Consider the following 7,544-nt stretch of genomic DNA (forward strand, 5'->3'; position numbering starts at 1 on the left):
GAAACTGGTAACACAAAACCTAAATATTACAACTTCAATCAGGAAATAAATATGTTTTACCAATTTTTATCTCCAAAAACTGACAAATAGGAATATTGTGATTCTGTGGATTAGGTCAATTTTTTTTTTTTTCTAGTCAAACTGTAGAAGTGCTTTGAAAACACAAGAAATGAAGATAGAACAACATATCCAGGAGCTTGAAGACTTTGGAGTCAGGTGTTTGAATGAAACCAAGCCCATCTCTATGTTGATCTACAATCTGGAGTCAATAAATGTTGATTCTGAATTTTAAAGCTAAAATGTTATTAGAAAATTCCATTTGACAATACTAATACTTTAGTCTCTGGTCCAATTCCAGCATTGTATATTACTTGCAACATCTCTCAGAAACTTAAATGTAACTGTCAGCTTGGTATTCATTCCACTGAATTGCTCCATGTGTTCCAATGCTGATTCTAATAACTGAGTTCCCAAGAAATGGATAGAATCCCTGGGAATAAGCTGTGCTCCTAAAAATTTAGTAGAGGTTTCTTCCTGGTATTCCCCTGGCAAAAGGAGCTGGAAGAGGGAATTCCCCTCCCCCCAGTATTCACAGGAATTCCTACTACCTTCTCCCATAAGCACAAGGAAATAAGAAACTCCTAACATAACTCAGAGTAGTTATGACTAACAAGAACATAAAAACCCCTTGATTAAAAACAAGAAGTATTTCCTTTGGCAGCACGTATAGTAAAATTGAAATGATACAGAGATTAGCAAGGCCCATGTACAAGTATGACATGCAAATTTGTGAAGCATTCCATATTAAAAAAGGAAAAAAAAAATAGGATACAATGTCTTCATGTGACTAAGCAGTAATGAGGACAACACACAATTTTTTTTAAATGACATGGGAAAAATGACATATATATATATATATACACATATATATATATATATATATATATATATAATCTTACACTTCCAGAGAACAGAGACTGATTTGTTTTCTTTTCCTTCTGGAAATATTAATGGCATCTTCAAATGTACTAAGGGTTAGGCAATAAGGTATTCCTGAAAAGAAATTGCCTAAACGAAATTACAGTAAATGGATTATTTGTTAAAGGCACTAGGGCAACTTATAATAAATTAGTTTGTAAAGTGGATGACTCAGCTCTGATATGACTATTTGTTAAGTTGGTATTTATTTTTGTATCTTATATTTACTTGTGATACAACAGTCTCTGAGAAAGATATAGATAGATACACAGAGAGATGTCATTAAATAATACAATTATTTCAAATAAAAGAAAATCCCACACTTGGTATATTAGCTAGCAGATTTTACCATCTAATAAGAGGCCATTTTTGGATATTACGTATTTTTCAAGCAAAACGTAGTGATAACTATGCTTTTAAAAAGATTGCTTGTATTGGGACGCCTGGGTGGCTCAGTCGTTGAGCGTCTGCCTTCGGCTCAGGTCATGATCCCAGGGTCCTGGGATCGAGCCCCGCATCGGGCTCCCTGCTCCGCGGGAAGCCTGCTTCTCCCTCTCCCACTCCCTCTGCTTGTGCTCTCTCTCTCTCTCTCTCTCTCAATCTGACAAATAAATAAAATCTTTAAAAAAAAAAAAAAAAAAGATTGCTTGTATTATATAAAACTAAAGATAATAAAGTGGCAAGTAATATAATTAATGAAATGTTTTCCAAGATATGCTTTACTAGATAACAAGCACACACTAAATATCCAGCATTGTAGCTTATTAAATGATCACTTGTACACAAATACACTGAAGAGAAGTTTTTTGAGACAATCTCAAATTCCAAAGAAACAATATTTACATACGTTGGTTCAAGGAAGAGATAATAACAAAAATGATCTGCCCTCAGGCCACTGTCTAGACTACAGGAAACCTGGTCAACAGCATATGGGACATCACAAGGTGCAGACTCAGAAGTTTCCATAATGTCCTGGCCAACAACTAGACACAGTGAGTCATGGCTGCAACAGCAACCAAACTCACAGAACACTGGCTGCTAAGGCGATGATGGACCCAACTTCAAACTAAATCAGGCCAAACTAACATCTTACAGCTTTAAAGAACAGATTATCCTGGAGCAATAAATCAGTGGAATTTAGAAAGCTTTGCAACAAAAGTATAGAAAACTAAAAACAAACAAACTTTTCATGATTAATCTTAAGATAATGCTGTAGTGCTTGCCACTGATGGGTTCTCAATGAAATCAGGCTGGAACTAATCACCCCATTGCATTAACCTGGTGGTAGGATTTGGTTCAGACAGGAAGGCATGTGACCCTACCAGCCAAAGGCATGTGAGAGAAGTGTGTTTGGGAATATGGGGGAAATTTGATTTATTGTTATTGTTGTTATTTTAGATGCTTCTATCTCTCAAGAGAACAACTGGGAGGTAAATTCTTCCTTCTGCACATTGCAGTTGCCTAAATATTGACCTGGAACTGGTACCAGCATGAGAAAGAAGCCACCATATGGAGAAGGGCAGTGATAAGAGAATTTCACAGAAAAGCTGGAGTCAGTGGTTAAAGATAACCCTAGATTCTTATTTGTGGGCACCAGTTAATATTCTTATTGTTTAAATCTGTTTGTATTGGGCTATTTTTTTTTTTTACTTAAACCAAGAGTTATTCTAATAGAGAATCCTATTCCCCTCTACCTAAATGTACCTAATTAAATAGCCATATAAAAACCTAGAACTTCACTTGGCTTTATTCTTTTCAATGATCTCCTTTCTACCTCAAATCTTTCCGACATTTATTAATGTTTTTTTTTTTCAACATCCAAATGCCCCACCTGGACTTGTAATTTATTCAATTCTGTTAACAAAATGCCTGTTTACTTGAAAGTATATTGAGACTGAATATGTTCAACATTCAAAAAATAGAAGAATAGATACACAAATAGTATTTTATCACCTCTACAGTGTTTTCATGTATTTATTTATCTATATTGACAGAAACAGATGCCAGAGGGAAGGAGTTCTGAATGTAGTTATTAAATGCACTTAATAAGGTGGGAATTAGGGACCATTTTCAAACAACACAGTGGTTAGTGATTGCCATTTCTAAGAGGCAAATATCAAAATACACTTCCATCATTGTGCCTTCAAACTGAGGAAACCTATTAATTCTTAGATTCCTGTAATAGTTTCTCTCACGCAAGAGTTTTTGAAAGTGGAAAAAAAACAAACAAACACAGAAACCACCTCACAGGAGTTTCTGTGGACTGAGTGTAAAAGGCCAGAGGGAAAGAGAAGGAAACTTCATGCTCTTTTTCTTCTGCTAACCATGGCTGTTAGGGAGAGGAAGTACAACATCACATCCTGTTCACCAACAACAGAACAGCAGCGCTCTGTTATTTCAAAGACTCATCATGTTCTTTCAGTTGTTAAAAGATGTAGACCAGACAGACCAATAACTTTATGTCGCTAAAGTTAGGCTGAGATTGAACAGAATGTTTTCATCATTTGTTTGTTGATTTGCCGTAATACACAAAAGTAAACTAAGAACTTGATTTTAGAGAAGGAAGGAAAACTAGAATTTAAGAGTTCAAAGCTGACAGGTAATTGAGAGGACAGAAGCCTAAGTAAATGTGGACATACTGGGACCCAAGGAAGAGAAGTGGGAGTGGGTGAAGGAAAACTAAGAATACTTATGGTGAGAAATGAAAGATAAATAATTAGGACCAGTGCATTAATTACTCAATGTTAGAGATAGCTTCCTTCATTTTATTTTCCTATTTTTGCTTTTAAATAATCTACCCTGTTACTCAATGGTTCAGGAAAACTCTGCCTCACACAGCACCCGTGTCTTTAAGCTGCCCTGGGGACAAGAGCTTGAAGACAGTGTCAGAAAAGGAAGAGTAGGAAGGTTCTTAAACCAAGGTCCAAAAAAAATTAGCCTGAAATGGAGACTGGCCAGGAGAAAGCAAACATGCTGGGAAAGTATGGAAAGAATGGGGAGACTTCCTACATATGGGATGGGGACAAAAGTTTCATCATTGGATGTTAGTATTGAGTGACCACAGAAGATTAGAGGTCCTGGAAACACAGTGGCATTTATGCAATAATGAGTGAGTGTAACATACAGCCCATCAGTGACAAATAAGCCTTTTTAATGTAAGTATTCTAAAAGGTACATTACTTACCTTTCCAAAAGGAAACTAAGTTGTGGGCATATATGTTTTTGATTACAAATATCAGTTGGGTTGACATAGTTTTTTGGTTCGGTTATATCTCGGTCTCTATGTGTGTGTGTATGTGTATGTGTATGTGTATGGAAAGTTTAAACTGAGGACAAAGTAAAGATAAAAAATGTGTCTAATAAATGAACTGCCTTCTCTGATGAAACTAAATGTATTTCACTATACAATCCATATATATATTTAATATAAAAAAATACAGTGATAAAGTACTATAGCCCACTTACCAAAGATGAGGGAACTCTAATCTAGTAGAGCCAAGATCAAAAAAAATAAATTACTAGTCCATTTTGGTTTCTTTATTTTTGGCATTATTTATTCTGCTAGTCCCTACTTTACTTCATAACATTATCATCCCTTGTCATCTGCATAGTTTATAGTTTATATTATAAACATAGGTTATAGTTATAAATGGAAAGAAATTGTTTTATTAGAATATTTATGGAGACTTTATTCCTCTCCAAAGTGACCTACAAAATGCCAATAGCATGCTTTATTGATTAACCTGGGGGAGGCTTTGCTCTGTGCTTTTGTCCCTGTAGGGCACTTGATTGGTGGCATTCTATGAAGTCTCCAATTAGGGAATGTATTTAATTCTGCTTCATCTCACTAAAGTGTTCATTTCTTTGTGTGATACAAGCTATAATTATTTTCTCATTGTTCTATTACACTGATGAACAACATTTCCAAATACCATTAATTGTCCTTCTGGCAGCACTAGCTCAGAAACATTATTGTTCAAATCATTATATGCTTAGTATCTTGTAGGCTGTAAAATAATATATTTAAATTTTATTTTTTATCTTCCTCTCTTAAAATAAAAACTGAGATAAAAATTAAGGTGCCTCTATTTGACAAGGTAATTTCTTGCAAAAATATTTTGAAAATGATGATCCATCTCTAAAACTGATAGACCATTTTATTTTAAAAGGATGTTGACAAACTATCAGAAGACACTCAAAAAATATATTTGAAATGAATGAAAGAAAATCAATATTAACAAGTACCATTGGGTGCTGACTTAAGCATAGTGATTTCTTTTTTTTTTTAAGATTTTTATTTATTTATTGAGAGAGAGAGAGAGAGAGCCTGAGAGGGAGGAGGGTCAGAGGGAGAAGCAGACTCCCTGCTGAGCAGGGAGCCCGATGCGGGACTCAATCCCGGGACTCCAGGATCATGACCTGAGCCGAACGCAGTTGCCCAACCAACTGAGCCACCCAGGCTCCCCTGTGATTCTTTTTTTTTTACTCAGTATTGTTCAATATAATATACAGACTTATAAATTATAAACTTCACTTAATTGCTATCATTTTTCCAAATGTCATTTACCTCTGACACTTCATCAAAATCTATTTTACTGAACTATGTTTTTATTTTTTTAAGATTTTATTTATTTATTTTAGAGAAAGAGAGAGAACACAAATGGGAGAGGCAGAGGAAGAGAGAGTCTGTTTGAGAACAGACTCCATGCTGAGTGTGGAGCCCGACCCAGGACTCAATCCCAGGACCCTGAGATCAGGACCTGAGCCGAAACCAAGAGTCTGCTACTTAACCAACTGCACCATCCAGGTGCCCCTGAAATACACTTTTAAAGTGAAGCTTTGAAAACTTTATTAACAGTTTCTTTTCATTGAAGTTTGATTGGTGGAATCAGTAAGAAATCAAACTTTGAGTAGGTCTTAAAACAGTGTAAAAATTTGGCCAACATATTTTACATCCAACAAAAGTACTGCAATAAGCTAATTGACAGACAAATATATTTACAGAGCCCAGACTCAGATTCTTAACTTATTAAATTCAGATGCATTTAAAGGAGCATCAAAAACATCTGTGACTATTCCAAATAGCATTATCTCTTAGCTTTGCAAATAAAAGTACAATTAATTTTTCATCTACATGCAGTCAATTCTAGGAGCTAAGTGGAAGAAAGAGTTCCCTCTGTATTGGAAGGGTCCTTGTTCACAATTGCACCTGGACTACAAGTAAACTTCCCAGATCCCTTGTTTTCAAGGAAGGGGAACCCAGAAGAGTGATGTCATAAACATACCATAGACAAAGAACTGACCATCTTCTATACTATTATTTGCAGAGCTCAGCTATGTTGATGGAGTTAGAGTTTCTACCTTCAGATAAAAGACATATTTTAGGGGCGACTGAGTGGCTCAGTGGTTAAGCGTCTGCCTTCGGCTCAGGTCATGATCCTGGGGTCCTGGGATCGAGCCCCGCATCGGGCTCCCTGCTCTGAGGGAAGCCTGCTTCTCCCTCTCCCACTCCCCCTGCTTGTGTTCCTTCTCTTGCTGTGTCTCTCTCTGTCAAATAAATAAATAAAATCTTAAAAAAAAAAAAAAAGACATATTTTAGCCAGGCACACTCTGAGCAATCAGGCCTAAAACTTAGAAAAATACGATGACAAACCAGACTGCACAGCAAGCAAGGAAAATAAATTATGATTTCAAAGGTCTCCATTTTTTGTATTGGAAATTTTTAAAAATAATAAATTATTAATAATGCCAGATCTGGACTAGGGAAGTAATATTTATATGACTCCAAATTGATTTAAAAAGCTTTCAACACAGCAGCCTGGTCTGAGAACCTTTTCTGAGGCACCTCCTCTTTGTCACCAAAGCAGATGACCAACTTACACATGCAAATGAAAAGCAGACTTTGGTTATAAAACAAAAGAACAGGATTCAACAAGCTAAACTTAAATTATTAGTTTAGCATAGGCCAGCCCAACAGTAGCTATTATCAAATTCAGACCAGCCCACCCTTGTGAGATATTGTTACACAGTATCTGCAAGGCATTTTAAATCCGTTACATAAAAACGTGTGCTTGGCATGGCTTGGGATAGCAGGCGTTGTGACAGTATGCCCACTTCTCTTGCCCTGAGGAATACAATTAAGTACAGTGCTCAAGTGCATGGTTTGCAGGGGCACGTACGATCCTCCTATTCTGGCTCAACGATCCTCCTATTCTGGCTCAAAGTAGCTGAATCTCTGCTCCAAGTATCCGTCTCAACCTATCTTCAATATGCATCAGGTTCCTGAAGCCCACCAAGACAATTAAATGATTTTTTTTAAAGATTTTATTTATTTATTTGAGAGAGAGAAAGAGACAGCAAGAGAGGGAACACAAGCAGGGGGAGTGGGAGAGGGAGAAGCAGGCTTCCTGCTGAGCAGGGAGCCCGATGCGGGGCTCGATTCCGGGACCCCGGGATCATGACCTGAGACGAAGGCAGACACTTAACGACTGAGCCACCCAGGCGCCCCCCACCAAGACAATTAAATGGACACGTATTCCCAACCAACGTTACTCTTGCCTTCATCA

General features: G+C 36.7%; 1 non-coding gene across 1 annotated transcript; it reads left to right on the forward strand.

Annotated features, from left to right (window-relative positions):
• Nucleotides 1-705: 705 nt before the first annotated feature.
• LOC116625065 lies at nucleotides 706-809 on the forward strand. Its single transcript, XR_004297994.1, has one exon. It is a non-coding gene; the product is annotated as a U6 spliceosomal RNA (small nuclear RNA).
• Nucleotides 810-7,544: the final 6,735 nt, after the last annotated feature.

Source organism: Phoca vitulina, unplaced genomic scaffold (genome assembly GCF_004348235.1).
Source record: "Phoca vitulina isolate PV1807 unplaced genomic scaffold, GSC_HSeal_1.0 scaffold72, whole genome shotgun sequence".
Lineage (NCBI taxonomy): Eukaryota > Metazoa > Chordata > Mammalia > Carnivora > Phocidae > Phoca > Phoca vitulina.